The sequence below is a fragment of the Schistocerca americana genome, chromosome 4, assembly GCF_021461395.2.
Source record: "Schistocerca americana isolate TAMUIC-IGC-003095 chromosome 4, iqSchAmer2.1, whole genome shotgun sequence".
Lineage (NCBI taxonomy): Eukaryota > Metazoa > Arthropoda > Insecta > Orthoptera > Acrididae > Schistocerca > Schistocerca americana.
In genome coordinates, this window is record NC_060122.1 from 170,806,537 (window position 1) to 170,832,601 (window position 26,065).

A 26,065-nucleotide genomic window follows, 5' to 3' on the forward strand; every position below is an offset into this window, starting at 1 on the left:
GAAAATGAAGTTCAGTGGTTCCAGCAAAATAGGTTTCATTAAATAACCACAAAACTGAACACATCCTCTTTTCTCTTAGAAACGTTAATAATGGGCAAAATGAATTCAAGCACTCTGTATAACTGTTCGGCATCTACATCAGCAGCAAATTATGCTTCAATGCCCACTTACAAACATTCTGCAGTAAGATGGCAATAGTCTTACATCTCCTAAAAAATTTAATCATTGTGTGAATTAAAAGCTCCTACTTATAGCATACTATGCCTGTTTCCATGTACACTTACACTGTAGAATGCAAAATTAGATGAATTATTAGATTAACCAACACAACTTTTTGCAGACAGTACTTTGTGAGCACAGCATACTTTTACTGCTCAGCCTATACATAATAAAAGTACTCATGTATGCCAAACAGAATATCCACATGTACAAAATTAGATCAGATTGGAATTCATATGGAAGCAGAAACAAAAACTTACATGATATTCCTTGGACTCGATTAAATAAATTCAAAAATAATTTTTTAGATGTTGGCAGAAACAAGGGAATGACACGTAAATAAGTTTAAAATGGTGATAGAGATATTTTGAATGAAAGAAAAAGTGTTCTATAAGAAAAATGATTTTATAGATAATATAAAATATGATCTTTTTGTTATAAATGTGACTATGAACAAACCAAGTTCTGGCTTTGAACATATATAAATTCCTTTGCAGTCTATGTAATTTGCATAACAACATTAATTATGTGATGAGTATAAGATAAATATCTACATAATAATATTTACACATGCAAACCAGTTGTATAATTATACATGTACTGATGATATCGTGTACAACAACACAGTCGCTTGTAGGCAAATAGATCAAGTTGAATTCGAATTTGTAGGACATCAGTATTTAATGCAAGGTGTTAACAAAATGCTTCAGAACACAGTTACAGTGTCTATAACACAGGTGGTGCAAGGTACTACAAAATTTGTATATGCTCTGAAATCAGTAATGCTGGGAAGAAGAGTGATACAAATTTCTTATAAGTTAATAAATGTGTTAATCATACCACAAAATGATTAGGTTGCCATTATCTTGGCTATATTGACACTAGAATGTATGAAAATACACTCTAAGAAAAAATAAAGAAACCATGTGCCAAAAAGGATGGTAGTTGTGATTTACATGTACAGGCAAAGAAATGATTATAATTTGAGAAAAACTACATGATCTATTCAACAGAAAGAGCTTCGCAAATAGAGCAAGTCAGTAATGCATCGGTCCATCTCTGGCTCTTATACAAGCTTTGCATTGATTGATAGATTTATTGGATGTCCTGCTGACAAATATCATCCTGAATTCTGTCCAATTGTCATGTCAGATTGTTAAAATCCAGAGCCAGATAGAAGTCCCTGCTCTTAATGCTCCTAATGTTCTCAATTGTGGAGAGATCTGGTGACCTTGCTGGCCAAGGTGAGGTTTAGCAAGCACTAAGACAAGCAGTAGAAACATGTGTGGATGCGCATTATCTTGTTGAAATGTAAGCCCAGGATGGCTTGCCACAAAGGGCAACAAAACAGGGTGTAGCATATTCTCGACATACTTCTGTGCTGTAAGGGTGCCAAAGATGACAACCAAAGGTGTCCTGCTGCGAAAAGAAATTGCATTCCAGATCATCCCTCCTGGTTATCAGGCAGTATGGCGAACGACAGTCAGGTTAGTATTCCACTGCTGTCCAGGTAATTTCCAGACACGTCTTTGCTGGTCATATGAGCTCAGTTCGAAGCGGGACTTATCACTGAAGACAGTTCTAACCCAATCAATGAGATTCGAAGCCGAAGACGTGTCTGCAGACGCCCCAGATAGCAATTAAATACCAACCAGAGTGTCGCCTCCCACAGAGCCCGACAAGCAAGGAGTGGTGGTCTGCGGGGCCATTTCATTTCATGGCAGGACCCCTTTGGTTGTCATCTGTGGCATCCATACAGCACACAAGTATGTTGAGGATATTCTACAACCCGTTTTGTTGCCCTTCATGAGAGCCATCCTGGACTTACATTTCAGTAAGTTAATTCCCATCTGCCAAATCCTATCTTGGCCAGCAAGGCCGTTGGATTTCTCCGCAGCTGAGAATGTTTGAAGCATTATGGGCAGGGTTCCCCAACCATCTACGATCTAATGGGCCACCTGGACAGAAATTGCCGTGATATACCTTAGGAGGACACCCAACAACTCTGCCAATCAATGCCAAGCCGGATAAATGCTTGTATAAGATCCAGAAATGAACCAAAACGTTATTCACTTGCTCAATTTGTGAAGCACTTTCTCTTGAATAAATCATAGAATTTTCCTGAAATTATCATTTTTTGTCTGTATATGTACATCACATCTACTAATTTCCCACCCATTCGAATAATTCCTTCATGATACGTCTTTTTTTTATCAGTAGAAAGCTTGTTCAACTTGTATATGGCTTTCTATGCTTCCTCCAGAAGTAAGGGTTGGCACTGCAACAGGACGTCAATTTCACACATAGGTCTATGAGGGGGAGCATCGAGTGTTGTCCAGTACTAAGTGAATTGAAAATATTCTTGGATGTATACAAACATGGAGCTTATTCTGATTTCTAATTGTGGCCTGATGACATAAGTCTGGTGATAAAGTGTCTCCAAGGTCATGGAGCCTTATCTAAGTGGTTCTCATTTAGATTTACATCTATTTTTTATATGCCTGCTCCTGCACCTTAGTGGTGCACAATATTCGGCAGTTAAGTACTCTGGAAACTACGAGTAGCATATCTACTTACACTCGCCATGCTCTTCGCGCAAATATCCTTATTATTTTGTTTCTAGTCCTTAGTTTTTGCCCAGTCAGCTACAAGTGTTTTTTATATATCAGGAAATGTAATACAAAAGTAGTTGCTATGATATATTTGTTTCTTCAAAAGTGGAACATCCTGCTATGTGATTTCTGAGGTGGGATGCACTAATTTCTGTTTTAGATGGATTCTGGCATGATAGCCATTTCTTATAATATTCATTCAGCTGTTCCAAATACGCTGCCAAGGTGCACTGTCCTTCATCTCAGGAATGGCTGGGATGGTTACTGCCATGTCATTAGCATAGCAGAATTTCTGTGAAGTCATTACTAGTAATGATGGGAACAACCGAATGAAAACAATCGGTTTATTCGATTGTTGGAAAACAATCAACTCATTCAGTTGTAGTTGTAGATATCAATTGAATTATTCATTAATTCTTTTGAACGAAACTAGCCCGTGGGAGCAACTGAATGAAAACAATCAGTTCAATTGGTTGGACTACTCATTCACTGTTTCAAGGCAAACCTGTCTGTGGGAGCAACAGAATGAAAACAATGGCTTAGTTCATCAGACTATACATTCATTCTTTTGAATGAAACTAGTATGTGGGAGAAACTGAATGAAAACAATCATGTGAGTCGGTTGTAGTGTTACCTGTCAGTTTGATTGTTATTCATTTATTTTTTCTAGTGAAAGCGGTCAGTGGGTGTAATCGAATGAAAAGATTCGACGCTACTGTAGTTTTGCATGTTGCCTGAATTATTCAGTCTTTCTTTCCAAGTGAAAAAATCAGTAATTTTCCTGTCAGTTGAACAATGTATTCATTCTTTTAACTGAAACAACTCTTCAGTGTTTTAGCTGACCAACCTATCCATTCATTCTTCTGAGTGAAACCAGCCCGCCATACTTTAATTAGCTGAACTAAAGCAGTGCTGCATTATAGTGACAGATGGTGGTCGTGAGTGAAGACATATCTCAGGAGTATGCCAAAGTTAACATAAGCAGTATACATATTCATTTAATTATGAATTGAATGGAGTAATTTTTCTTTTCATCATTTAAAATTGATTCATATACTGTTGTGAACTAAATTCTTCTAGATGCCATAAGCACATAGCTAATTAACCTGACATATCACTGGGATAGCTCTGCCACCACTTAAATTGCCAACCCCAGACAAAAACTTCGAAAACTGGACATGTGAGTCTAATCAGATTATTTTCCCGAACTTAGACTGTCTGTAGACGATAAGCTGGCTGATGAACACGACGTTCCATGGAGAACAAGGACACGAGAGGAGAAAAGTTTCCTTCTTTGTGTTTCAATGCTAACAATGCCAGCCAGCCTACTGATCAGCGATATAAATTACACATGAGAGTAACAAGGATTTGTGAAAGTGCATTATAGAGACATTCATATTCAGAGATAGTACTAAACTGCAGTAAGGAAAATAAAATCAGTTTTATACAGCTCAATGATTAGAAGGCAAATGTCATTTAAGACATTCAGTTGCCTGGTGGATGGGGTTAGCGGCGCAGTGTATGTGATCACCTATTGCCAGTGGCTTCTCATTGTCTCAGTAAAGAAGTATGGAAACTACAGTGTGCTCCAAAACTGTCTTTACAACTTTGATCACATGTATGTAAGGGATGGGGATAGGTAGAAAAGCATGGTTTACGGCATGGGGATAGGTAGAAAAGCGTGGTTTACGGCATAATATCGATATACATCTATGGTTCTAGTAGCCACGCAACAGTGTTCAGGGTGTTACGGTGCCATATTTTCTAGAGTCCCCAGGACACATTAAAATTTTTTAATATTACAAAGAAGTTTGAACTGAACATAATAAATGCAAACTATCACTTTAATTTGTTACAAAAAGTACATTACTTTATATTTTGTTAGTCCCTTCTAAGTTGAAGGTTTGTGACCAGTCATATAGTGTTTATCAGTGCTGTAAATTTTCTGTAGCATGTCTGTATTCTTCAACAACCTTATGAAAACATTTAGCTGACATTTCATAATAATTCACTCTAGTCACTAACATTGCTTTTTTAGTTTCTACAACTAACTGTGTTTTGTCACTGTTCCATACATTTCTCATTTGGGAAAATACCTTTTCAGTAACAGCATACCGATACAGTTGAAATGAACATACAATTTTGGATAAATCGTTTCATAATTGTTAAATCTGGGACAAATGGGGATCCAAAATTACTTTTGAAAAAATTCGGGACAGAGTTAGAAAAATCTTGACTGACATAAAAAAAGGGGGACAGGTGGACAGATGATTATCTTTTGTTCTTGCACCACCTGTAGCACACTTGTCATCTAAGCAATATTCCAGTTCTATATCCAGCCTAGATATCCTTATTGAAGTGTGCTATTACTGCACTCAAGCTCACAGTTCGTGCGAGTCCTGCCTGAAGAAAAAAATGTTATGGGATTCCCAGGAACTAGATATGGTCTGTACAAAACATTCAAAACACTGCGCCGACTGCTGGAGGGTGGTCAGTCATTAATTAACACAAGGAAATTAGGAAAATGGTTCAAATGGCTCTGAGCACTATGGGACTTAGCATGAGGTCGTCAGTCTCCTAGAACTTAGAACTACTTAAACCTAACTAACCTAAGGACATCACACACATCCATGCACAAAACAGGATTCGAACCTGTGACGTAGCAGCCGCATGGTTCCAGACTGATGCCTCTACAACCGCTCAGCCACAGCGACCGACCTGGGGGGGCAGGGCGAAGTGTCCTGTCTGCAGTCGATGTACACGATCCACTCACATTAACGTGACGACCACCTAAGTGCAATAACCATTCACAGACGTCAGGGGCAGCACCAGTAGTAGAGGGTATATAAAGTGTGCCGGGGGGACGCCGTAACTCGTAACTCGGAAATGGAACGATTTACCTGATGGTCATTGGCTTCTGGGCCAAGGATGGAAGCATTTCCGAAACGGCTAAGCTTGCAAAGTGTTCACGTGCCACGTTGGTTAAACTATGCAGTGCTTAGCAAAATGGCGCTATCCAAAACCGGTGCCAAGGCAATTGTGCTACACCACGGGCCATAGGTGACAGAGATGAACGACGACTCTGGAGATTTGTATGGGAGAATAGACGTGCAACTGTTATGCAACTGACTGTCCAGAGGAATAAAGAGGGTACTGAATGAAGCGCCTAGAACCGCTCGGCCACACCGGCCAGCGAAATGAGGAAAAAACCAACCCTAGATCTATGAGTACATTATGTCACAAACCAGACCTTTCTACCTATTCCCATTCCTAAAATATACTTGATCAAGGTTGTAAAGACAATTTTAGAACATACTGTATGTGGATAGCAAGGCAGCTAAGCATGCTCGCTGCTGCGTAGACTAAAATGGAGCAACTATCGATAGTTAGGACCTCCCTTAATGAATTTTAACTAAGGTTTATTACAATTTATTTCCAGTGAATCGAATTTCCACAGGGACAAAAAAGATCTGAGTTTACCCTGGACAGTTGTATAGGAATCCCTCCAGAATGCCTCTGTAAGCCCTCAAAACTAGGACCAATCCAAGTAAATTTGGATGTACTGCAGCTCTTGTCAGGGGTGCAAAGGTGAGCGCAACGGTTCCCTTCAGGATATATAAAGAAGAAAAGTTTGGTGCAGCATGATCGGTAACCTTTTGATAGGTCCATTTATTATCAATCAGCGATTGACGGGATAGAGGTACCTGCATTTTTTGGAAAATTCATTTGTAGAACTACTGGAAGACATTCCTTCAGCCAAGAGAACTGGAATGTACTTTCAACATGATGGTGCCCCTCCACATGTTACCTTACATGTGAGGGACCATCTCAACTGCATCTACCCTCATCGCTGGATAGGCCATGGCGGTGCTATTAACTGGCCTGCAAGATCACCTGACCTTACACCTTTAGATTTTTGTTTATGGGGTTGGATGAAATCAGAGGTGCACAAAGTGAAGGCAAATACACGAGATGAACTGCTTCTTCGCATCAAGGACGCTTCTGAATTGATTAGGAACCAATCACAGGCAACTGAACAAGCAACACAACATATTATCGATAGAGCGCAGAAGTGTGACGTTTGTGGCGGGATATTTGAACCTGTTCTTTGAACTGCGCAATATCTGTACAACAAGTGTTAAAGCTGTTTGTAAAGGTCTTGGTACGTCGTTTTTAACTGAATACAAGTAACGTGCATGTTGTAATGCATTATGTACTAAATGCAAAGTAGATAAACATTATGTAAAAATTTGTAACATAACTATACTTCTCTGTAACATTGTTTTGAAGAAAATCACGTTACGGTCCAGTTGTATTTCGCATACATACACGTGGTGCACATCCATTTTTGAGGAATTAAAGTTCCTTTCAATACCCATACCCCCCTAACGAAGCATTTTGCAGACCTACGCTCATATAACATTTTTTGTTCAGAATTACTTACGTTAAAGTGACACATTCCATATCATTACGTAATGTCACATTCAAGATCTAAGGAACAAGTATTAATGTATTGTGTATGTATGTAGGGAAAACATCATATAACGTCTTTTCAGTGGGTTGTTTCACGCTGAATGAAACCACTTAAACGCAGTGAATAAGTGAAAACATTCATATACCGGTAGTTGACATGGCTGCTGAGACTAGTATCACTCAGTTGTTTCATTTGACTAAAAAAAATGACTGAACGAAAGAACAATCGACTGACCAATCGATTGTTAAAAACAGTCGACTGTCCCATGACTAATTACTAGCGTATCAGAAGTATCCAAGCATCAAGTCACTTATGGTGCCTCTTTCAGTGTACACTGAAAACAAGGTGCACTTTTAATAACTTTATTTATGTCTTGACCACACTTATTTTTCATCAATCTTATGCTTTTCGACTTTCCTTCGTTTTCAAAGGCTACAACATACAACACAAAACTGGTTTAGACCATATGAAAATGTGATACATTTCATCATTCATAAGAGATATATTACAATGACAGCAATATGGCTCCCTATACATTGTATCACATCAACATTATCGAGCACGAGACAAATGCAAACTGCTACCAAGTGAACATTTGGGAACCTGAGTGGACTAAACTGCTGGGCATGTGGTACATGCTGCAGTTTGTTTCTGTTTTCGACCACAATTTTCATCGTTGCAATGTATTAAATGATTTCATCAAGCAACATGGAAATTACTTTACAAAAACAAAGTGTTACAGTTTTGTATCTAATACATTGGGAAAACGCACTGACCAGCTATGGGGCCAACTGTCTATTAACAAACAAATCCTTTGCTTTATTTATAGATCTTGCGATACATTGTAAGTGATATCCAAATTGACTTATTAAATCCTTTTATACGTTATAACGATGAAAATTGTGGTTGTAAGCAGAAACAAACGACAGTATATATCATGTTCCCAACACTTGTAGTCGTTTAGTCCACTCGGCTTCCAAAATTTTCACTTGGTAGCAGTTCGCACTTGTCTCATGATCAAGAATGCTGATGTGATACAATGTATCTAATGTTGTTATGTGTCTGACATAGCACTGGTAAGCTAGGAAGCCATATTCTAGTTGTAATATGTCTCTTATCGATGGTGAAATGTATCATCTTTGCACATTGTCTGATACACTATGTGATCAAAAGTATTTGGACACCCCCAAAAACATACATTTTTCGTATTACGTGCATTGTGCTGCCACTTACTGATAGGTACTCCATATCAGCGACCTCAGTAGTCATTAGACATCGTGAGAGACCAGAATGGGGCGCTCTGCGGATTTCATGGACTTCGAACGTGGGCAGGTGATTGGATGTCACTTGTGTCATATGTCTGTACGCGAGATTTCCACACTCGTAAACACCCCTGGGTCCACTGTTTCCGATGTGATAGTGAAAGGACACGTACAGCACAAAAGAGTACAGGCCGACCTCGTCTCTCGACTGACAGAGACCGCCGACAGTTGTAGAGGGTCGTAATGTGTAATAGGCAGACACCTATACAGACCATCACACAGCAATTCCAAACTGCATCAGGATCCACTGGAAGTACTATGACAGTTTGGCGGAAGGTGAGAAAACTTGGATTTCATGGTCGAACAGCTGTTCATAAGCCACACATCACGTTGGTAAATGCCAAACGACGCCTTGTTTGGAGTAAGGAGCATAAACATTGGACGATTGAACAGTGGAAAAACGTCGTGTGGAGTGATGAATCACGGTACACAATGTGGAGATCCGATGGCAGGGTGCGGGTGTAGTGAATGCCCGGTGAACGTCATCTGCCAGCGTGTGTAGTGCCAACAGTAAAATTCTGAGGCAATGGTGTTGTGGTGTGGTCGTGTTTTTGATGTAGGGGGCTTGCACCCCTTGTTGTTTTGCGTGGCACTATCGCAGCACAGGCCTACATTGATGTTTTAAGCACCTTCTTCCTTCCCACCATTGAAGGGTAATTCGGGGATGGTGACAGCAACTTTCAACACGATCGAGCGCCTGTTCATAATGCACGGCCTGTGGCGGAGTGGTTACACGGCGATAACAACCGCATAATGGGCTGGCCTACACAGAGTGCTGACCTGAATCCTATAGAAAACCTTAGGGATGTTTTTGAACGCCAACTTCGTGCCAGGCCCCACCGACCGACATCGATACCTCTCCTCAGTGCAGCACTCCGTGAAAAATGGGCTGCCATTCCCCAAGAACCTTCCAGCACCTGACTGAACTTATGCCTGTGAGAGTGGAAGCTGTCATCAAGGCTAAGGGTGGGCTAACAGCACACTGAATTCTAGCATTACTGATGGAGGGCACCACGAAGTCTCAAGTCATTTTCAGCCAGGTGTCCGGTACTTTGATCAAGTAGTGTACTAGTTTTGTGTTGTATGTTGTAGCCTTTGAAAATGATGGAAAATCGAAACTCGTAAGGTTGATGAAAAACAAGTGTAGTCAAGACATAAGTAAAGTTATCAAAACTGCATTCAGATGGCTGTGTCATCTCACAGCATTTTCATGCAAATTGCAGCTGAAAACAAGATGGTTAAAGCTGTCTCCAGCTATGTTCGAAACTGGTTCTCTCTGACATTGTTGTAAAAACTACTAGGGTCAGCATTGATCGCTAATAGAAAGAAAATGGCGTTGGATAGTGTCTAACAGCACTTAGAAATGTAAAAAGAAGTAGTATATGCACTATTAGAAAAACATCTGATACGGTCTTAATTAGGAAATGAAGTTGGTTACATCTTGTCAGAAATCATGCTTTACAGGACATAGCTCTCTGGAGTTTTGTATTCTGATCATTGATGGTGGAGTTGGTTCTACAGACTTTGCTAACCCCGTTTTGTGACACTTTCACGACTGAGTCGATTCAACACACTTACAAATCTCCCTGTATCATATCCCATTTGATCTCATGCCATCCTCTCTACTTTTTGGGTCAACACATGTGCTGTTGTATCTATTTTCTCGGTTACTTTCACGTACTGTTGCGTTTATGACTTATTGGCGCATGTTTTAAGAATTATCAAAACCTTTTTTTAGGAATGGTTGTTATGCAGGACAATTATTCGTCTTGTTATGATTCTCTACCACTGGGAGTACATTAGACATGACATTTAGAAGAAAGTGCTCCTATGTTTCACTTATATGTCCCAGTGAAAAACGTCTATTGTAATCAGCAAACAAGTTCTTAGCTGTCACTTACGTTTGTAGCCAACCATATTTAACACATATTTTTCAAACTATGTTCAGCATACTGTGAGGCTGTCAGAAGCATTTCGTTCTGGAACGTTTGCTGAAATAGCACATCAAATACACTTCACTTATTCAACTTTAATATTGTTCACATTATCACTATATCATCAATGGTTTCAAAACTTTCAGAGGATTGAATAACATTAGCTCAAGATGTTAGTAAATTCTACAGAGCCAAGTGTTCACAAATGAACAGCTGAATTAGTTCTTTTTGTAAATATAATCTGAATCTCATAACAGACGATAAATATCTGTTTATGTGAAATAATATATTACCAAATAAGAAACAGCTACATTTAATCATGATGAGAGTATAGTATTCCACTTACCATTCTCTTTTCCTATTTCAGTCTTCATATCAGTGGTAATATAAGCGCAATGGCTCGTAATGAGCTCAGGTCAATCGTGGACCCAAACAACAAAAACCTCTAATCAAGCTATCCTATCCATGTATCACCCACAATGAAATACCACCTCAAACAGGGAAAGACACGATGAGGAACCCAAAATAGTGACTCTAACAAAGTGGGCTGCCTCTGTTATTGGGGAAAAAACTGGAACATCTGTCCATGTTTCTATGAAAGTAGTATGAAAAATGGTGAAAGTCATGAAATTATGGAAAACTACAAATAATTGATTACTCTGGGGTGCTACCCCATAACATGTGAATAAGTCATACGTCCATGTAAGGTAATACATTTTGTGTGTATAATAGTTGCGAAAAGAAAGAAACAGAAAAATAGAGTCAAATTAGTCAAAAAAATTAGGTCAGCAGACCTTGAACCTAGAAACGCAAACAGCACTGGAGGTGAAGACAGTAGAGCATCTGAATGACTACACCAATTGTCATAACTTCAAAGAAGTTGAAATATGAAGGAAGTGTAGCCTTGCTTCTACCCTGACAGCATTGCCACTTTTAATTTAATATAAGAGTAGTTGCCTTATTTTGAATTTAACATAATGTTTTAAACAGTACAAGCAATTCTCGAAGTAAATCGAAGTTTTCCCAGTGAAGAGGGACTGCTAGTGTTAAGTAGTTTTTCCATTTATGGGAGTTACTTATCTATTCAGTTGATGAAATAATTTTTCTTTCACAATGAAAATATTATTACTCCTTATGGAGTCATCTGCGAATAATAATTGCTTAATAACAAATCCTATAGTGAACCCTGAAGAATTATTTCGCCTTTCACAAGAAATGATGGAAGGGTATCACAGAAAACGTACATACTGGGATCTGTGCTTAAGCCACATATAGATTTAACAATTAACTCAGGCTGCTAACAGCTGGACGTAGTAATAATAATTCAGTTTGGTTTTGGATCTTAAGTTACATTGATATGAGATGTGTCATATCACACAAAATTCTCATTAAAAAGTTTTATTGAGAAACCACACTTTAGACACATAAAGCAGACAAAATTTCTGACTGTTAATAAGTATTGCTTCAACACGACAAACTGTGAGTGCTAACCATGCAACATATGTAATCCGCGAGACACAATCAAGAAAACAAATTTTGCATAAACTAAGGTGCAAATTTTCTAACAGATACGAACTAATACACAGCACACCCCTTTTTCCTGTAAAACTGTACGTTCTCCAATCATTATCTTGACTGGCAGCACTAGTCAAGTCACTTAAGGAAAATCAGGAGAAAAATCGGTGGGTTGCAAATTTTTACACAGTGATAAAAGGAACAACATACTAAAAATTCTGATTGGTGGGGTGTGAGCATTGGGGTGCTAGGGGAGATGGTGCATTTAAAAGTAACTTTTTATATTTTTCTCAAAGAACACGAAAATTGCGGCTCCTACAGAATATGTTTCACAGTACAGAGTTCAATTGGATTATATTTCCTACAGAAAAATTCTATTCATTTTTCTCTATTACTAATAGTTCCTGTATTACAGGGGATAGAAAAATCGATGATTAATAAAAATATAGTTTCTAAGTATAAATTAATGTTTAATTTTAAATAAAGTGAGTTAAAAAGAAATATTAAATGCATGTACCATATGTAAGTGCAGTAGAGCTGTACGAAGGGATAAATTGAGTTCTGGGGGTGAGACAGGGAGGAGGTATGAAATCCATGATACAGAAGTGTGAGGGATTGTGCTCATACTCCTTTTCTCTTTTGCAGGTCTGCAAACTAAAGAATGAGCAGATAATTCTACACTCTATTTACTGCATTACGACACAAGAAGCAACTGTAAGATGTTTCACAACGTTGTTTTACCCTGCACAGTGTGCCTTATGAATAACTAGAGACATAGTGCACAGACTTGCATTTTGCAGAAAATAAACATTATGCCTTAACACTACATAGAATACAGATATGAGTTACTAACAATGCTAACACTAGTAATGCATATGGACAGAACTTACGTAAATCTCTGCATACTGTTCTACACTGCTAGAGGGGAAATTGATTCTTGGTCATCCTGTACAGTAACAGTAGTATTCTTCTGAGAAAGACAAATTCCACATCATGAACACTGTTCACGTTTCAGTTTACAGATGGACTATACCACCCCACTGTCCACTTCTCTTGTGTGAGTGGACAAAATAACTTCACTGGGATTGTGTCTATATACTGGAGTTACTTTAAGTTTATTGATTACTTATTTGCTATTATGTAAGAAAGCTTAACAGCTGGAGTTGTCAACTATCTAACACACTGAAGACGATTTTCCAAGGGTGACATGCTGTAAATATGCATTCAACAATGTCGATTTCACTGTCTCGACTATCACTGTCTGGGATATTTTTCACAGCTTGAGGGGTATCAAATATGTCACCCAACCTCAGCCCTCCCAAAACCTGAAGAGGGCCAGAGGCTTATACTGTCTCCATTTGCAACAGAATTTGGTCACCTAGATGCTATAGAATTGCAGATATTTCAACCTAAGTCAAGCAATGCATTACAGCAGATTACTGTTCCATGAGACATATTCACACTCTTTTTGGAAGATAAGATACAATGTGGATGTGTGGCAAGTGGCTTCTCTCAGTACAGCCCACTCTCCAAGTGCCAGCAGTTTCTGAATGGAAAAGGTTTGTGCAGTCTACCAGTAACACAGCTGATGCTCAGAGAAGCACAGTAATTTTTTGGTCATTTATTAATTCATCAGAAATTGACTAAGTCACAATTACATGGCTTTACAATAAGCTGTCAACGATCAACAGCAGAAAGATGCCACATCTGTCCAGTCTCTTTCCTGCCATCACTATATAGGCCAAAGACAACATCCCATTTACAAATTATGTATTTTACGTAAAAGCTCACTTTATAATTGCAAATAAGTAGTCATTCAATACACTTTAAATAACTCTACTACATGAGCATGTGCTCAGTGAAATTATTTTGTCTATTCACATATGACAACTGGACAGGAAATGTGGGGAGGTATAGTCTCACTGTAAAATGAAGTCGTGGTGGAGAAAGTCACCTTCCCCAGAACACTACACTTGCCATACAGGATGATCAAAAGTCAATCAGTGCTGTCAACTCTGAAGACAATTTCCCCCCGTATCACATTGGAAATCTTCCTAAACTGGACCAAAATCCTCAAAATAGTTCATTAAACTAAATTTTGTGCTTGTGTTTGCGTGTATTTGGAACCATTTAAATAATCTGTAACACTTTAGATGGCGCAAATGTCAATTGCAAGTCTTTTAGAAAACGAAATGATCTGCCTCAGTCTTTAAACCATTACAAAGAACTTGTAGTGGCACAATGTTCTTGCAAGTAGAATGTAATTTTGATTCTGTTCTTGAGTGTGAACTGATATGAAACTTCGTGTCAGATTAAAACTGTGTGCCACACCAAGACTAGAACTTGGGATCTTGCCTTTTGCTGGCAAGTGCTCTACCAACAGACCCACCCAAGCACAGCACATGGTCCATCCTCACAACCTAATTTCTGTAAACATATGGAATGTAATACTTTTAGGTCACTTCATCAAAGAAAAACATCAATTTCATACTGTTAGAACAATGGGTTTAATAAAATGCGATTTCTTCATCCCCTGCAATGCAGAAACTATTAGTCATATAGAAAAAATGAATAGAAACTTTTTTGTAGGAAATTTAAAGAAGTTCAATTTTCTCCTGGAAAACCTTTTCGCTAGGAGCCAATGTTTCCGAGTTATTCGAGAAAAATATAAAAAAAAAGTTACCTTTAAAAGCCCTCCCGGTCACACCCCACTGGTCAGGATTTTTAGTGTGTTTTTCCTGACCCTCCCTTCTCCCACTGAGCAAAAATTTTTTACAACACGATTTTTCCCCGACCTTATTTGCTCTTTGTTGATTGAGCCAGACTGTCGATTTCTGCAGGTACTTGACACAATAAAAAAAAAGACAATCAAAATAGTTTGAAGGAAAAATGTAAAGTATTTATACCGAATTATGAGTTGAAAATTTTATTAATTTAAATTGAATAGTTCAAAAATCCTGCTTCAAGCTATTCTTAAATACTAAATGTACATAATGTGACTAAATAACATTTAAATTTATTTTTTACGTCACTTCGTCATTTCTCAGCAAATCCAGTATTTGATGATCTTTGCACATTCGTTGTATCTACGCGGCATAGTACAGAAATATGATGTAGCTGTAAAATCACGCGTAATTATGGATGAGATCTTTAAAAAAAGGAAAAAAAATGTTCCTCCCAAGTAATAATAGCCGAGTGCTTAGGAGAGGCTATTTATAAATTTATTTTTGAAACGCGTAAGCACCAGGTTGTTTTCAAGACACATTTTTCCGCAATGCACACAAATAAAATTTATATCAAAAGCTGCAGACGCCGAAGACTTTTTATATTACAACTAAAATTTATATAAAAGAACTGCAGATGCCGCAGACTTGTTATACGGATCTAGGGGTCAAAGGATTTGGTGAAATAAAAATCTGCTCGTTGGCATGCGAGTGTTGGTTGAGTTGGATTACATGTTATTTCAAGGGTTATCAAAAGGTCAGACAAGGTGTAGATTTGCTCCCGTGCCCTACGTGATAAGAGAGATTTTTCGAATGTGGTGGATATTCAAATCATAGGAGAGCCTACTCAGCAACTTTGACGTTACTGAACCACCTGTTGCTGTAGCGGCTTATTTTGAATAGAACCATTGTTTACTAAGAACTGATCTGAGTGAAGTAACGCTAAAAAAGGTAACACGATCCCCATAAAGGTATGTGCTCTTGTTAATCTCTTTAACGACATCTGTTGTTATGAGTATTACATAACTGTAATTATGCGTTCGACATCTCCCATTCGTCAGGACGCCGAAGGAAAGCTTGCCGGTTTGCGTGACAAACATTAGCGCGTTCTGCAGGTATTTCAAGATCTTTTAGTTTCGATTACTGAAAATCCCTTATGATAAGATCGGTTTTTATTAATTTGTGGTATTACGCCCAGTACTAGAGGCGAAGGCCAGACTCATTAATTTGCACTAGAAGTGTGTATCCACATACAGTACGATTTGTGTAGGGCCCTGCAGCAGTGCACTGATATATGAAAATAATTGCTACAAAGAAGAAGTCTTACAAATACTATAGTTGGTATGAAAGGAGTGGAACTTAGATACCAAGTTATCAGTATTTCATTGTATTATTCCTATTTCTTTTAAAATATTTAATTTCGTGTGTGTTTTCGTACCCATTGGTCGTAAATCGCATGGATTTTGTGATCATTAGTATTTTTTGTTGTTTTAAAAAGTTTTGGGTATTGTTAATTTGTATTAATTATAACTTGGGCCACAACACAGTATTTAAATGATGAGGTGGTAGGATCTGTCATACTATTTAAAGGAGCAGAAATTTTGTTGTAGACGACAAATCTTTGCTCAAGAATTGGGGAATTTGTGGGGTGTGGATGTATCTGACCTGATACTTAAATGAAGAAAAATTTTTATTAAACACCATGGTGGTAGTAATTAGTTTTTTAATTATGTTACTTGGTACAGCACTTCGATTTTAAGATCTTTTTTTAGACAGTGTTCTTTCATAGTCACTTCAACCCTGCCATCCCAACAACAACATGTTTGTGGTACAATACATGTAATTGCGTTTGGTACTTCTGTTTTATTTGGTGCATTGCTGCCAACATTACATGGGCTGTAATCAGTATGTGTGAAACACTTGACCATTTTTAGATTAAGTATGACTGTCTATTCAAGTTAAAAGGAACTACAAGCAGCTACAAACTATTATCAGATCTGTGTATCCAGCTAGCAGAATGTAGGTGTGTGTGTGTGTGTGTGTGTGTGTGTGTGTGTGTGTGTGTGTGTGTGTGTGTGTGTGTGTGTGTGTGTGTGTGTGCATATTACAGATATTAACTAGTAATCATCAAGTATAAAAAAGGAAAGTAAAGCACAATTACCCTAGGTGTGTCAAAACACAACAGTTGAAATTCTGTATGAAGAATGTAATTTTATGTTAAAAGTTTCAGTTAATTTTAAATGGAGTTGGAGAGAATTTGTGATGTATGATGAGATAGAAGTGCACAGAGTGGAGTCGGTAAACGAATTGTGGGGGTAAACTGAGTAAGGGTGACTACTATAATGTGGCCAGCATTGGTATGGTATCTACAATCCAGAGTAATTCAGTTATATAATAACAACCACAAACATCTGTAAGTAATCCAAATATTGGTGATAAGTAATAGCAACCAACATTTTTAGAAGTGTTACATACCTCTTAAAACAAGTGTCATCAATACATAATTCATCGGAAAATGTACGGGATGAGAGGGAAGGGCTGATACAGTCTTTCTTTCTCATACTGTACGGTAAGTCTCCACTGACCTGCAGTTCTGGGTGACTTTCCCAAAATCCTCATCCTAGACCTCTCCAGTCCTTTTCCTTCACCCTTCTTCCTTCCCCTTCAACCCTTCTGCCTCAAGGAGGAGCCACTGGCTCCAAAAGCTTGCCAATCCAACAGTCTTGTGTGTGTGTGTGTGTGTGTGTGTGTGTGTGTGTGTGTGTGTATTTTTTTTTCTGCTGCTGTTTGGTGAGGAGACTTTTTATCCATCCAGTTAAACAATTTTATCAATAATTGAGTTTTTTCATTATTGTAATAAATGTATAAATGTTTTCAGTGTGATGCTTGAGATATAGTATGTGCTTGAGGCATGGATATTAGACTAGCAGCCTGGAAGCATGTTGTTCTTGTGTACTTTACAAAGAATGTGCCCCTTGAGAATTTTCATGGAACAGTTTCCTACATACTACTAAGTAGATAACACTGTCCCATAAAAATTACAAAGAAGTACTTGAGGCAGTTGAAATTATGCATGGCTGTGCCAGAAAATAAATAATTGTAAAGTGTTCTTTCTCTGGCAGACAGTCTCCCCTCCAGAATTTGAACCAGCTAGTTCAGTGGTTGATCATTACCACATAACCACTGTTTAGTGAACTTAACCAGGGGTCAGTAGAAGTCTTAACACCTGCCACTTATTTCTGAAGTAAAATTTCTCACAGAATTGTTCTACACTAAAGCAGCAAGTTTATCTTTTACTTCAGCAGTTAGACATCCCTTAAAAGTATCCAAAACTAGCATGACTCAAGCAGTGCTCTAGGTCTGATTCCAAACAGCAGAGAACTGGTCAACTGTCAGCTGCACCACCATTCAGCACTTTTCTTGGCAGCAAATACCTAAGCCTATAGGAAAGTTTTCTTTGGCCATGATTTTTCTCTTCAGAATAACTTAAGGGGATAAATTTCCCCCATTGACTGTAACAGCTAACATCACAGCTATTTTTCCCCCTTCCCATTTGCTCTTAATGAGATACTTTGTTCCATTTTATGTCTACTATTGCACTGCTCGGGATGTGAAAAAAATACTGGCATTTAGTCAGCATTACCAGTCTGATGGAGAGGGGATGAGTGACACTTTCATAATTGGATGATGTAACACTGCAAGTTGACCAGCTTATCCTTGAAATCTGCTGGCATTCTCTGTACTAGTCTAGCACTTCTCTGCATAAACTGATGACACCAACCCTTGCACAAAATTCTTGTAGTGGCACGTTTAAGACTTTTGCAATTTCCGAGGTCTTCACATTTACAACTTTTCTTGTCCTGTTGTCTGCAGTTGTGTGTAATATTGTAGTATGTTGATAATTTTTACTTTTAGACCATCTAGCTACAACTTAACGAAACACAATTTTCGTGGTATATGCTTTTTGCCTTTATTTTTTGCAAGACATGGCAGGTTCCATGGATGATGTTCTACGTGTCGTGTTTTTGCCCCATTTTTGTCGCTGTTTGTATAATTGCCATTTGGGGTTCTGTTGTCCACACTTCACAGCACTAGAAACTGAACATCTGTTTTGATGCTGTGTTTTGGTTTGTGCTGCTGACAGCCGGATGTTGAATAACATAGGATGTTGATGCTATGTTTTGATTTGTGTTACTGACTGTCAGATGTTGAATAACAGAAACCAAAACACAGCATCCAAACAAGTGTTCAGTTCCTGGCACTGTGAAGTGTGGAAAACAAAAACCTGAATGGCAATTATGAGAACAACAACACTGCCAAAAATGAAACAAAAACACAACACATAGATCATCATCCACGCAACCTTCCACTGAAGACGCCTTGCAAAGAATAAAGGCGGAACACGTATGGCACAAAAATTGTGTTTCATTCAGTTGTAGTTAGACGGTCCAAAAGTAATAAGTATCAACATACTGTAATCCGAGGCCTTGAGTTGGATAACTTCTCATAAGACAGGCATCCCAGCTTTCCTCTTATTTTGCATGTATGTAATAACTTAAGCTTCTTGCCACATTTAGGTTCTCTGAATGATTTTCTCATTGAAACTGTCTCTTTTGATTTTACTTCTGAACCAATCCAATGTTGCACATTAGATTCGACAAGTCCATACTTCCTTCTGGCTTCTCTGTTGGGGTTTTGGCATAATGGGCAACTGTAAGTTTGAAGCTTGCATTGTAACTACACCAAATTTCTTGGCTTGAAGATGCTTTTTGCTCTAAATGGTTGTTCATATTGTCATAAATTAGGCTTTCTACCAATACCTAGATGAAACAGAATTATAAGCTAAGGAAACAGCACTGGTAGACCTACACACAGAATTATAATCTAAGGAAGCAATACTGATAAACCTACATAATTTTAATGCCAATAAAACACCAATAAAAGTTTGCATCATTGCCTAATAAGATGCCTTGTCGCCAGTTTCAGCTGCAGATGCTAGTTGTATTGTTACACAGCAATTGTTTGTAAAAATACAAGGTAGCAAATATAAGCCACACCCTAACTTTTCAAGGGTGAAATTTGGATAAAAAGTGCAGCTTATTTTTGGGTCAATACGGTATGCTCATCAACTTCTGTGCTAATAATTGCTTCTGGCTTTGTTATGGTCATGTTAAGTCTTAATTCTACAAAGACTTATATTATGGAATTTCGAACAAACAAAGGCTTACTTTCTCGCACAAGAAGCAAACATTAATAGTGATACACTAAACAAAATACTATGTGCTCATTGGGTTCTACCTAAATAACAAGTTAAAAGGGGACCATCTTGTACCCTACTGGCCATTCAAATTGTGTCATTAAGATGACATGCTACAAATGTCAAATCAGTGTGAAGTGTCCTATCTGCTTCATTAAGCAAATGTGTAGCATTTCAGCACAACTCCAAAATGTAGATAGGAGTAAAGACATCTATGTTCTGTATACAAGAAAAGATTACATAGATTGCTACTCACCACACAGTGGACATGGTGCATTGCAGACAGGCACAACAAAGAGACTGCTAACAAGTTAAGCTTTCGGTCAAAAGCTCATTTTCTGCATTAGACGGCATACACATACAAATTCGCGCAAATCCAGCTCACACTCACATTATTGTCACTATCCTATGCTGAATTTTCCATTGTTTGAAAGATTGCATATCACATTTCTCACTCAAAGAACATATGTGAAAAATGACAATCCTTTTGTTGTGCCCATGTGCGACTCAGCATCTCCGCTATATGGTGAGTAGCAACTTTCCTTTTCATAATATTGATATGTGAAAGATGTTTATTTATGAGATTGTTTTATGCATCATGTAAAAAGGAGAAACATCTCCCAGCATTTGCTGGAATTTGACAGTTGCAGGGGCATGACCTGTGAAAAATGCAGTTATCCTGCTTCCCATGAATATGGAATCAGTGGGCTTAGGATACCCACACACAATGCTGTGTAAGATCTCAGTGGCCACACACCACCGGTACCTGAAAGTACAGATACATTGTTCACTTGGCTTTGTAGGATTGTACAGTTGCCATGTATTTTGAGTCAGAAAATGAGCCTGTTACAGCAAACAAAAATTAACACAGACAATTCGACAACATCAGAAGTATTTATGGCCTGTCAGAACAGTGACCTTTGTTCTGCTACCCTTGACGTGTCAGCAGAGAGAGATTCTTACACTTACGTGCCAATAAGTAGACTCCCTAATGATATTTGTGTTTAATAATGAGAATGAATTTAGGATGGACTCAGCAATTCACTACCACAGTACTAGAAGTGGAAATAATTTCCGTGTGGTTGCTCAGTGGTACAAATCCAAAGAATTTGGTTTGATCCCCGGTTAATCCTAGAATTTTTATCAGTCACTTGCCACTTCTTTCACCTCTGGCAGTGTTTATTGATATGAAAAATGCCAAGTTGCTCCATGGTTCGGAATCCACATTGAACTATATATCCCCCAAAGGTGAGAGGAAGGTAGCGGCATACCACTTCCAACAGGACCATGACTAGTAAAGCAGTGTGGTGTTCAAAATAATCTTTGGTTTGATGACTAGGCATCTCTCTCTAGGGTTAATAATGGAGTTTTATATTCTGGTGTAAAAGTGCACAGTTTGCCAGTGGATATCAAGCAGATAATTGAAAATTCTAAATATTAAAAAAACAAAATAGAAGAATACCTCATTATCCCCCCTCCTACAATTTATTGGAATACTTGGAGTCAAGAATGGAAATCTGACATAATTATAATAGTAGTATTAAAGGGATCCGGATGTTTTCAATATATAGACTGCTGATAGTAGTCTGTGCTAAGTTACATGTAGAAGTAAATACCATAGGTATCAGTTTGAGTAGATTAACACTAGTCATAATTTGTTGTTAGTATACTTTATAGGTGTAGCCAGCAGTGGCTGTATCTTGCTGTTAATGTGTGACTTGACTCATTCCACATCCCTGAAGGCTCTCCTTTGTGATGAGATTTACAGAGTCAGCATTAAAAATCCAACCTGGTGGGGATCCCAAATATTTCAGCAGCACTCAAGAATGAGTCACCAAATTTTCTACACTGTGTGATCAAAAGTGTCCGGATGCCTCCAAAAAGATAGGTTTTCATATTAGGTGCATTGTGCTGCCACCTACTGCCAGGCACTCCATATCAGCAACCTCAGTAGTCATTAGACATCTGAGAGAGCAGAATGGGGCACTCTGTGGATCTCATGGACTTTGAACATGGACAGGTGATTGGGTGTCACTTGGGTCATCGGTCTGTAAGCGATATTTCCACGCTCCTAAACATCCCTAGGACCACTGTTTCCAATGTGATAGTGAAGTGGAAATGTGAAGGGAAACACACAGCACAAAAACGTATGGTCCGATTCGTCTGTTGACTGACAGAGACTGCCGACAGTTGTAGAGGGTCGTAATGTGTAATAGGCAGACATCTATCCAGACCATCACACAGGAATTCCAAACTGCATCAGGATCCACTGCAAGTACTTTGACAGTTAGGCAGGATGTGAGAAAACTTGGATTTCACGGTCGAGCGGCTGCTCATAAACCACACATCACGCTGGTAAATGCCAAACGATGCCTCACTTGGTGTAAGGACTGTAAACATAGGATGATTGAACAGTGGAATTGTTTTGTGTGGCACTATCATAGCACAGGCCTACATTGATGTTTTAAGCACCTTCTTGCTTCCCACTGTTGAACAGCAATTCGGGGATGGTGATCGAGCACCTGTTCATAATGCACGGCCTGTGATGGAGTGGTTACATGACAATAACATCCCTGTAATGGACTGGGCTGCACAGAGTCCTGATCTGATTCGTACAGAATACCTTTGGGATGTTTTGGAACAACAACTTCATGCCAGGCCTCACAGACCGACATCGATACCTCTCGTCTGTACAACACTCCGTGAAGAATGGGCTGCCATTCCCCAAGAAACCTTCCAGCACCTGATCTAACATATGCCTGCGAGCGTGGAAGCTGTCATCAAGGCTAAGGGTGGGTCAACACCGTATTGAATTCCAGCGTTACTGATGGAGGGCACCACGAACTTGTAACTCATTTTCAGTCAGGTGTCCGGATATTTTTGATCACATAGTCTATATGTGATCTACTTTATAGATGACCCACACTGTCCTTAAATTCTCCTAATAAAGCAAAGTCAGCCATTTGTCTTTCCTACTACCCTCCTTACATGCTTGTTCCATTTTATGTCACTTTGCAACGTTCCACCAAGATATTTAACTAACGTGACTGTGACAAGAAGCACATCACTAATATTGTATTTGAACATTATAGGTCCGGTTTTCCTTCCCATCTGCATTAACTTATATTTTTTTACAGTTGGAGTAAGCTGCCATTCTATTTTTTTTACAGTTGGAGTAAGCTGCCATTCATCATATCAAATAGCAATTCTATTTAAGTCATGCTGTATCCTTCTACAAGTCACTCAGTGACAATACTTTCCTATATATCACAGTCTCATTAGCAAGCAGATGCAGATTGCTGGTCACCATGTCTGTCAGATCATTCATGTGTGCAGAGGCACTCCTGATGATACCCTTATTGCTGATTAACACTTGTCGTTGAGGTCAACATACTGGATTCTTACATAGAAATGAAATGAGTGCTTTAGATGTTTTGTCAAGCTGGAAACCCTCGTCTCAGTTAAGCAGGTTGTCTACTAATTGTATTTACTTAGCTTCCTAGACCAATTAATCACAGTAGTATGAGACTGCAGATAGTATCGTGACTTCCCCATAATCCATGGAGTGGCATGTGGACAGTCTCTAACAAAGTAACATATCGTCTCTGAGAGAACTGTGTGTTGTAATTTGCAGAGCATTGCCAGGTGGCGATTCTTCCTGCAGACAGAGGTAAAGCCACAGTTTTGCTGCCAAGAGATGTCTTCATAAAGATGGTGTAAAATTGATTTGAGGACACAGTATATTGTAAGACTGACACGGACGACCCACAGCCCTTGATCAAAGGAAACTGCTTCATGTGTGAACTCTAAATAACTTTGAAACTTGACCAGTCTGATTTGCTTGTTAGCTTTGACACCATCTCCTTCTTTATTAAACTAGCTTTTGTTGTTCTCTGTCATTGATTAGCTGCAAGTTTGAGGAAGACTTAACAGTATAATTTAAGCATACACTAACCTCCACTTATTTTTTCTTTGATAACAAACATGTTGAACAGATTGTCAGTGTCACCAAGGATAGGCCTCACTCACCACAGCAACAAATTTTATTTATGAAGGATTTAGAAAGAAAAGCACTCAATCCTGCAGTTTTAAAACTGACAGTGTTCTGGAAATATGTTGATGTTGAGACATTCAGTGTCTGGCTCCATGATGATGACATATTGATAGAATTTCTTGAGAATCTAAATTCCATTCATGAAAATGCCAGATTTACCTTGGAAACAGAAATGCATGACTATTTACTGTTTCTTAATGTATTAGTTCAACTTAAGGAGAATGGGTTTTCAGGGCATTGCATGTACAGTAAACCCAACAACACCGATTTATGCTTGCAGATATCTAGTTACCACCATTCTTCACAAACTATGAGCCTACTTAAAACTTTAGTACATAGGGCCCATGTAGTGTCCAAAACTTAACAGTTTACCAGAGTAACAGGTGCACTTTGATAACGTATTCAATAAAAATGGGTATTCATAATATCAGATTAACAGAGATTTGTGAGCAAAAATGCTAAACCAACCAAAGAAAGAAAAAGATGAAAGAGATGTAAAGTCTGTGGCTTTTCTAATGTTTTTTATGTTGGAGGCCTCGACTTTCTTTCACTCCATGCTTTAGCTATTGTTTGAATTTTGGTTTGGTTTGCTGGATTAAACTACAAAAGGAACCAAGTTTTATGTAAGAGTTCTTTCCATTAATTTTCTTCTCGTTAACAGTCCAATGTAATGGACAATATAGAAGGTGTAGATGATTCCTCATATCAGTATCTGTTGTTATGTATTTTTTGTAGCTGTTATTATTTGGTAAATATAATGCACTAAATATAAATATTAAACAAGCAGTGGTACATAAGCAATGGTTACTTACCAAAAGTGATAAAGCATTATCATCTTCAAGGTAGTGAATTTCCTACATTAATTAATATAACAGGAAACTGTACATAGTCATATATTGGGTTTCCTGCTAGCTTTAATGTAATGCAATCATGCTTCTCATCCTATTAATAGGGATCATCAGTTCTTAAATATAGATGATCAGATGTAGCTAATGAGACAGGTTTTTAATTTTTGTTGGAACTGCAAAGGTTACATTTTCTTGGTTTATGTCAGCTGGCAGTTTGTTAGAAAGATTTCCTCTAGAATATAAAACCCCACACTACACAACAGACAAGGTATTCATATAATTCTCAGGTTATCAAAATCAGAGTTTTTATAGCAAGTCACTAGTTATTTGAAGGACTAAATGTTTTGGAAAATGCATCTAAAAGTTAAAAGAGCACTTAAGAAGTCTGCAAAATGTGTGATCATCCGGTTCATACAATATTCTTTTTGAAAAATGGAACAGTATCAACAATATGAGGGAAAGAATAGATTGTTACTCACTGTGAAGGTGACATGTTGAGTTGCAGACGAACACAGCAGAAAGACTGTTAAACATTTAGCTTTTGGCCAAAGCTTTCTTCAGGAAAGGAAACACACACACACACACACACACACACAAACACACACACACAATATCACCAGCAGCTTAGGCTGAAATGCAACTGTCATGTTGGATGGAAACAGCAATCTTGAGGGCATGGGGAAGGAGAAAAGATAGCAAAGTATGGGTGGGGGAAGAGAAGAGCACTGTCTGCTTGAGTGTGCAGGGAATAGATAGAGGCATGGCAAGACTGCCAACAGGTGCAGTGTCGGAAGGCCGTGGGACAGGGAGAGGGGGGCAGCAAGTGGAAAAGCATAGGAGCACAGAGGGGGCTGATGGGTGAGTGTGTTTGCAGAGGGCAGCACACAATGAATGGGAGATGGTGATAGCACGGGGGGGGGGGGGGGGGGGGTTGAAGACTGTTGCGTGGAGGGTGTGTGGATAGTGGGTTATCGTAGGCTGATGCTGAGATAATTTCGGGAATGGAGAGTGAGTTGTGAACGTAACTCCCATCTGCACTGTTCAGAAAATCTGGTGATGGAGGGGAGAATCCCGATGGTCTGGGTTGTGAAGCAGCCACTGAAATCA

At 38.5% G+C, this 26,065-nt stretch overlaps 1 protein-coding gene across 2 annotated transcripts in view; it reads left to right on the forward strand.

Annotated features, from left to right (window-relative positions):
* LOC124612501 (C-1-tetrahydrofolate synthase, cytoplasmic) overlaps positions 1 to 26,065 on the forward strand; it is a 163,410-nt gene that overhangs the window by 13,698 nt on the left and 123,647 nt on the right. The window contains exon 1 of one of the 2 annotated variants that reach the window (XM_047140743.1): positions 15,864 to 15,914. The exons of the other annotated variant lie outside the window; for it this stretch is intronic. The gene's annotated coding sequence lies outside the window, so the exon portion shown is untranslated. Of the gene's footprint in view, positions 1 to 15,863; positions 15,915 to 26,065 lie in introns of those variants that run through there. 2 annotated transcript variants of the gene reach the window in all.